This window comes from Myxocyprinus asiaticus, chromosome 40 (assembly GCF_019703515.2).
Source record: "Myxocyprinus asiaticus isolate MX2 ecotype Aquarium Trade chromosome 40, UBuf_Myxa_2, whole genome shotgun sequence".
Taxonomy (NCBI): domain Eukaryota; kingdom Metazoa; phylum Chordata; class Actinopteri; order Cypriniformes; family Catostomidae; genus Myxocyprinus; species Myxocyprinus asiaticus.
The window spans coordinates 13945476-13954750 of record NC_059383.1 but is presented as its reverse complement, the minus strand read 5'-3'; positions in this window follow the sequence as shown (position 1 = coordinate 13954750).

Below are 9275 nucleotides of genomic sequence, written 5' to 3'. Positions count from 1 at the left end.
TATGTTGGTGATGGGATCAGTCATACCACAGAGGAAGCTGAGGGTGTTCTGCTGACATGATATGCAATTATGAATATTAATTATTGAAGTGCAGCTATGAGTGAGGAAATATGAACCTGTGGCGGAAGCACTTCTGTCCGATCACTGTCTCTGTCTCTCCACACTGCTGAGTACAGAGTAGACAAAGGCCTAACAACAACTTACTGAAAGTCTTCACTTTTCTATCACTCTCCTGCCATTAGTGTTGAGCAGACTGAAGATGTACATTTAATTGGGAAATATTCATATTACTAATAAACATAATGTCATTATACAAAGCTTAACAGATCATTAGTTAATATTAGACCAATCAATTTATTGGTTAATGTAGTGCGTTTAAATACATGAAAAATAATGCGTTAAAAAAATTCATGCAGTTCATAACGCCCCCGAACTGTGTCAGTTCCGTAATAAGGAATGTTTCTAATTGGACCAGTTCAAGCTTGATGTATCACCTTGATGCAGTAGGGGGCAGTTATTGTTCCAGCTGTACAGGCAACGCTCCTCATCAAACCAACAAACAGGCAGCTAGGCCTTCAACAGATGCAATTTTGCACTCAAAGACAGCTGGACCAAGCACAACAGAATGGGGGGATCTCAAGACGTACTTTTCAAAAGTTTCAAACTTCATTTAACTTGACACATTGTCTTATAAAACAACAGTTAGACGCGACTCAACCAAAGTGAGACGCACCAAAACCATCCATCTGACGCAAAAATACAGAGGCCAACGATTACAAATGGAGCAGTGGGAAGTAGGCTAATAATAGGGTTGTGTTCAATGACACCGAAATAAATTAAACAATATTTTCACTTTTAAAGCCACTTTTTGTATTGTCTAAATACTTGTCTGATGCCAGAATATGATGTAATGTATTATCTGAATTATAATATTTATGTTTTATGGATTTGCTGTTTAAAAAAAAAAGGAACATTTATTATATTTTAGAAGCTAAAAGTAATTCCACGTTCTTCATAAAACATTTTTTGTCAGAACTTTGTGTTTGTTAAGGCTCCAGGCTGCGAATCATACATGAAGAATGATGCACAATGCTGGATATTATAAAAGACAAGATAGAACAGATAAGCATGTTTTGCATAAACTTTACCCTTTTTAAACAACCAAAAAATCCATCTGAGCATACATCTGATGGTCTAATTCAAATACAGATTTTTAAACAATAAGTTGGTTACTGCAACCTTTTGTAAAATGCATTTGCGATTAGCTGAAAATGGTGAAAACACTCTTGTGAAAAAAGCAAGTGTGCAGAGGATTCCAGACACAAACAGACACATCTAAATAAATACAGCGGAGACATACTTGTGCAACACAGGATAAAAGATCATGGAACACATGATTTACACAAGAGAGAGAGAGAGACATCCTGACATACACACAAACATACAGTACACAGAGAAGGATACAGTGCAGGTATGCATACATACACACACACACACACACACACACAATCATACAGCAACCAAGGATGAGAAAGAGGAAAAGCGATTGCACAACCAAACACGAGTTTGCAAACAAGGAAGAAAAAGAGAAAACCTTCCTCTTGTATAATCAATTTAATGATTAATACAGTATTTTAATGCTGTATAGTGACACCAAAATGTACTTGGATACATAAGTAACACTTGTATAAATGCCATTACAATAGATATCAAATCAAGTGTCATCTGAATACAAAGGGTCTTTTTCAGAACTGATTTCACTTTTCAAAGCCATTTTCGAAGCCACTTTTAACCAACTGGTGGCGAGATGATTTTTAGTGGCTGCATGAAGTCAGCTCTCCTCAAGTTCACATAAGTGTAGCAGAGTAGCATTAATACATACAGGACTTACCTAGCGGCCAGTAAGAGGCGCTAGTTGAAGTTGGACATTTATTTTGAAATTTGGGATGTCCCGATACCAACTGTGCTCATATACTGGTACTCGTAAAAATGTTCCAATACCAACTGACGTACAAATGTAATTACGTAAACATTCAGCCTACAAATTAAAATCACGTTATATCTTAGTGAGGTTATTGCAGTTTAATAATCACTTGAGTCACTTAGCAACCGACTTTTCCAGAGTGGGAATCTGCCATCATAACATCAGAACTCCTTGGTCAAAACACAGAAACAATTCAAAATAAAAGCTCTGTCAAAATTAAAGGTAAATTTATAGGAAAAAAGTATGACAAATACATCACTACTGTAAAGTTACGTAATACTCACTGTAATACTACTAATAATAATAATAAATCAGTAGTAATTGTATTATACTCAAGCAGTACCTAACATCTGTGATGCTCTGTTATGCAGCACTTTATTTGTCAAAATATAACTCCAATGTTGTATTTTGGATTGTGCTGCGAGGTTTTCTAAATATGCACTTCATATGATAAAAATAATACATTATGTTGAAAATTGTTATATTTTCATTTGATTTTTAAACACCATTTTGATAATAAAATTAAAATAAACTGTTAATATGGTGTTTAGAAAAAAAAATAAAAAATAGGTATCGGCGAGTACCAAAAAAAATGGTATTGGGACATATCTATTTGAAATACTGTTCTTGATTCTTGTCTTGTCCTGTTTCCCTGGTAATTAGTCCCAGGTGTGTCTTGTTGAGTCTTGTTAACCTTGTTAGCCCTTTAATATATAATGCCCTCATGTTCTCTGTGTCTTTGGCAGTTCTTGTAAGGCTGTAGTGTTTGTTGTGTTCTGGTTTCTTATTTTATTCTTATACGTCACATTGCATTTTTTTGGCTCTTCACCCAGCAATGCCTCTTTGTCAGATCTGTGAGCTTGGAGGAGGAGAAGAAAGGCATTTGTTCCTGTTGTGATGTCAGGGATACCTTACCCACTCCGACGGAGGCCCCTTCGCTCCCTGCTCAGGTGGTCCCAACAGAGACCCCTCCGCTCTTCATTCCAGTGGTCCCGGAGGTCCCCGAGATGGAGGTCACTCAGCTCCCTGCTCTAGTGGTAACGGAGATCCCTGCGACAGTGGTACCAGAGGTCCCTGCAATAGAGGCCCCTATGCTCCATGTTTTGGTGGTCCTGGAGGTACCTGCTATGGAGGCTCCTCTATTCCTTTCACCTGCATCCCTTAATGCTTCGCTGGAGTCCCCAGCTGCCTCGACCTCGCTCTTGCAAGAGTGCCCTGGTCTATGGCCACCACCCGAATCTCTAGGTCTGTCAACACCACTTTGGTCTCCTGATCCATGGCCACAACCTGGGTGTCCAGATTGCCCGGGGTCTCCATCCCCTCTGCTGGATCCCCAGTGGTCTCCTGGTTGTCCATCGGTGGCCCGTGGTCCCTAGTCACCTGCTGGCGCCCCTATTGCCTCCTGTGGTCTTCTGCTCCATCATGGTCTCCTGCACTACTGGTCCTAGAGCGTGCTCCTTGCCAGCCCTCACCCGCTTTGAATTTGAAATTGAACCCTTTTTTTTCTTGTTTGAGAGTCAGGAGCCACCCATTATGGGGCGCTAGTTGAAGTGGAACTTTTCATTCGAACTATTTCTAGTTGTTCCTTGCCTTGTCTCATTTCCTATTTCCCTTGTAATTAGTCCCAGATGTGTCTTGTTAATTAGTCTTTTTAACCTTCCTAGTCCATCTGTAAATAATGCTATCATGTTCTGTCTCTTTTCTGTTCTTGTAAGGCTGTAGTGTTTTTTGGTTTCTTGTGTTTTTATTTAAATTTCCATTAAAAGCTGAACTTAGATCCACATCTTGCCTCTCAAGACTTTAATCATTACAGTAACCACAGGCATAGCTCATCACATTAACAATGGACATGTTCCACAAACGTTTGACAAACAGAAATTTTCCAAATACTTCTTGCCTTCGTTTTAAATAATGTTGTTTTATAATTTGAAGCCTAACAAAAGGTTTGTTTTAAAAATGTTTGTGGAATATTTCTTAAAAAGAAATGCCACTTGGTTTACTATTTTGTTATGCAAAGGCATTCATACATTTTTAAGAGTGGCTTAAGTGTCTAAATACTTTTGGGGCTACCTTATAATAAAATACTCTGCTGCAAAAAGTAAAAAAAAAAAAAAAAATCTTTGCATAAGAGAGGGATTGAATGATGCAGAGAGAGAGAGAAAAAAAAAAGAGAGAGAGAGCATGAGTGAGCGAGCAGTGTCTGTAAACCCAATATCCTCTGTGGCCCCAGGGGCTGGGAGTGCATGACCAGTGCAGGAAGAGATGGGCTGCATTATCCACATCAAAGCTCTGAATTATCAGCCATAATCAATGCCTTTGCATTACTGACCCTGCTCTCCTACCGCACCGTACAGCACAGCAGGGCCGTGGGATCATCCAGAAAGAGAGTGCGCTAGCAAATGAGTAAAATGCGAAGGGGAAATGAAGGGGTAAATGTCATTGTCTGGATTGATGTCTGTTCTTAAAGTCTTTGTAGTTGCTGTGGGACTCTTGTACAACACTAGTTTGATGGACAATTAACAGGAGAGTTTAGGGACTACTGTACACTCAATTTGTTGTTGGGTGTGGTCTTTTGAGTTGGATGACATTTTGGAAAGGATCTACTTAATTTGTGAATAGCAAAAGATTAGATCACATTTTATTTTTGATTGTCATTATCAGTTCCTGCACTTCACTTTTCATATGTGCAATAGGTTGCATTTAAACTGTATCAGCCTGATATTAAATAGGTTGCACCCTAATATTACATTTGACAAATTATCTTTGTATTTACAATAGCCTAAATAAAAAAGAAAATTGTATTTGATGCCACTACCACTGCTTGTACACTCTATAGTTTTGAAAATGTCTTTTAGGCATTTAGAAAAAATTGCAATGGTATTTGACCAAAGCTGTGAATGAATTAAAATGGTAGCCATACAAGCTATTCCAGATATGATTAGCTCATTTTGCACATGGAGGGGCAGCTTAACCACTGTCCTGTGATAGGACAATTGGAAATGACGGCCAATAAAAATGATCATGCTTACAGGTGATCTTCATCTTGACTTTCCTTTGTTTTCTTCAAACATTACTTGTCTCATTTTTGACCCCAAGCATGCTCTTCACTGACACTTTTGTCGATTTAACAAGTATACTAACTTTTGAAAAAACTTTATTGGGGGCAAAATTGTTTTGTGTGGCGGAAATTACACCACAACTGTGGGACAGCTGTAATTTTTTCATTTACACACAATAAATATTGAAATGGTTCATGTTTATTTCACTCTTTTTTAAGATCATCAAAATTTTAAACATGTAATTTGCATTTTGATGGATTTTGTTATGGAGTCAATAAACAACGCTACACCAGGGTATATGAATGTTTACTTTACTGGTTTAATATGCTGTCAGATGAAATGGCGTGAAACACATAACACTTCTTCACCTCCTACCGGAACACACTCTTCCTCCACATAAATAACATTATACTGATATCTAGTGGCAGCTCAGGAACAGGGCGTTGTTCAGAATAAATCAGTGCAGAACACAACACCCCCCAGGATGTAGACAAATACTAATAAGACTGAGTAATAAGCAATACAGGACCCTCTATAAAGTACTAATGTAGACAAAGCAATAAGCAATTCAGGACCCTCTATAAAGTAACTGACAGTTCATTTACACAGAGCATTAATATAAAACTTCATCTGGTGATGAAAGTACTCCATCGTTGAATGGCTTACCATAACACTGTTATACATAAAACATAACTTAGAATATGCAGATGAAATAAGCAATTAAACCCCTTGAAGTAAACATATGAACAAGGTAACAGCAGAATTGAGCATGCTCATCTCAAATGTTACTCTGCCAGTTTAAGTCTGGTAATCCTTCAACCAGTTTGTTGGTTTGTGGTTTCTAGCAGGACACATTTGATTGTTCTGTACTACCCCCAGTTCAGCTGATATTACAATTGTCCCCTTATTTGAAGATTCCAACTTTTGCAGTGCCATAGGCACTTGAGTGAGGTGAGATGAATGCCAGAGCTTTCCATCAGCTAAAGCGTACGTGCAAGGGCTTACTTGTTTACAGATTACTGTGGGATTGGATAATTTTGGATGTCCCTTAGGAATGAGAGTCTGCTTGCACACTCTCACCTTGTCCCCAGTCTTGAAGGTGGGCAACCGCGCTCCCCTTTTTGCGTCGTAATAGTCCTTTATCTTCAACTGATGATTAGAAACGCGCTGTCGCATGTCAGCATCACACGTTGAGGATGAGTTTTGTTCTCATTTTTCGGCCATGCATCAGTTTATACAACGAAACCCCCGTCATGGCATGTGGCACTGCATGATATGTTTGAAGAAACTCTCTCACTGTTTCCTTCCACAGTGTAGATTGTAGGATGGCAGTTTGCACACACCCTTTGAGCACCTTATTGAATCATTCCAGAGCCCCATTTGAAGCAGGGTAATACACAAGGGCTTTGACGTGAGTGATGTCCCGTTTTTTCAAGAATGCAGCGAGCGCACAGGCAGTTAGTTGCGGGCTGCTGTCACTGACGAGACATTCTGGGTTGCCATATGGACCGATTACGCTACTCTGATATCCAATCACAGTATACATTGTGATTGAGTATGTGAATACTACTTCAGGCCACTTTGAATAGTAGTCAGTAAGGGTGATTGCATACCTACAGTCCCATTTTGCTGCTTTGAATGGACACACTATACCTAGGGCTACCTTAGTCCAAGGGGCAGGTTGCACTGCAAATTTGCCACCAATTCTTCCATGTGCGGGAGAAGATAACGGTCAACAACTATGGCCTTATTAGGCTCTCTAATGTCCACACACATACGTATGCCACCAGTTTTCTTTTGCATCACTATTAATGGTGAGATCCAGAGAGACATGTCAACGCATTCAATAACGCCAGCAGACAGCAACCGGTTCAGTTCTTCTGACACCACAGATCTCACCGAGAAGGGTAAACATCGCAATTTTTGACATACAGGTGTGGCGATCTTGGACACTTCTACCACGTGCATAAACCCTTTGACACAGCCCAGTGGAGGAGGTTCCCCTACTGCTGTGGCGAGCTGCAGAACCGGGGTAGAAGCAGAGAATGACACGCTTGCACTCAATGCAGGTAACACTGTATTCCCTTCAATAAAACGAAAAAATGGTTAAGTGTCCAAGTCAGTTTTAATGTGACCTTTATATAACAAAAAGAAAATTTTTAATAAAAATCATACCCTAGGAGTTGCCAGAAGTTGAAGAAACACCTATCTGCTGATCTGTTAAGCATTATACATGTATTATGCTTGCTAATGATTCATTCATGAAAGTTAATATCAAGTGTTACCCTGTTTGACATTTGTGCATGTGACAGATAGTTAGAGACATTTTTAAAGCTATTGTAAGCTATTTTTTAAAAATGTTATTAGTCCATTTTGGATATACAAATTAATGGACATATTACATTTTAGAGGCTATTTATACAGAAATGCAAGTAAGATGTCAAAACTCTGGGTCTGTAAAGTCTCCAAATGTGCGAAACCACAGGCTCCAGCAGTCATACATGAAGATGCACAATGCTAGATAATATAAAAGACAAGATAGAGCAGCTGAGCATGTTTTGCATGAAATTTGCGCTTAAATTTAAAAAAAAAAAAAAAAAAAAAAAAAAAAAAAAAATCCAATTAAGCATATATCAGATGGTCTAATTCAAATACAGCTTTTTTTTTTTTTTTTTTTTTTTTAAAAGGGGTTGAAACAAAAAACAAAACCTGAGAAAAAACCAAGAGAGCAGAGAATTCCAGACACAAACAGACACAACTAAATAAATAACGTGAAGACATACTGGTGCAATATAGGATAAAAGATCATGGAACACATGATTTACACAAGAGAGAGAGAGACATCCTGACACACACACAAACATACAGTACACAGAGGATACAGTGCAGGTATGCATACATACATACATACATACACACACACACACACACACACACATACATACACAATCATACAGCAACCAAGCATGAGGAAAAGCGAGTGAACAGCCAAACACGAGTTTGCAAACATGGAAGAAAAGAGAAAACTCAACTTCCTCTTGAATAATCAGTATAATGATTCATAAAATGCAGTATTTTAATGCTAAATAGTGACACCAAGATGTATTTGGGTAGTTAAGTCATACTTTTGTATGAATGTCATTGCATTAGATAACAAAATAACAAACCAAGTGTCATCTGAATACAAATTAAGATTTTGCATGAAGAATGAGTTCACTTTTCTTAAGTGGATATGTTGAAGTTTAGCGCCCTCTGGTGACTGGACCAAGTATTTCTCGAATGTGCGTCGATGTAGTCAGGCTGTTTACTGTTGTGCCAAAAATATATATATATATATATATAGCCAGTTGATGTGTACGTTATTCAGAGTACTTCTGAAGTTTCTCAAAATCTCCTTTCAAAAATCTATACTGTGCCATTATCATGATACTTTGATATATAACTTCTATATGCTGTATATTCTATATACATGTTACTCAAGAGGGTATTTCATAGGACACCATTGCAGGCCTACTACCACGATACATATATTGTCAAGACATTAAAATATCATGGTAGCCTACTTTATCGTGTAGAGCCTACTGTAATTTAGACTTTCTTCATCACTGGCAAACGATAATACAGGGACGATTTCAATCGTTTGAAGGTAACTATTCCACTTCATCCCGCGCTAGTTCTGTTCCAAGTCAGGTGAGACAAACGAAAACACTCTAAATGATTCAGTGCGTGAGTGAGCTGTCCAAATGATTCAAACTGAACCTCGAACCGATTCAGACCGTTTTGCTAACTCATTAGACACACTCATTTCAAAGAACTGCATTAAAATCGATTCATGAATCGGACATTTTCTAGTTCTGATTCTGAACTGCCGACAGGAAAATCTCGGGTTGACCAGGCCTACTTGATTTCATAAAGTTCACTGACTGATTGTCAAGTAATATTTACAAAGAATATTGGACTTGCTCTGATAGTTTTGCCCACTAGCAGCCTTTTTTTCTCCTTTCAACATTTTTTGTTGCCATATTTATGCGTTATGGTTAGCTAAGGCAGCTGAGTTTAACATTTATTCAAATACATCAACTTTACAAAGTGTTAAACTGTGAAAAGTTGCAGAAAGTCAAAGCAAACACAACAAAGATGTATATACTGTATATTTACTCATTCCAATTTGGAATAAAAAATTTGGCAAAAAAGCAAGGTGCTTTGCCAAAACTACAGGTTCAATAAAACAG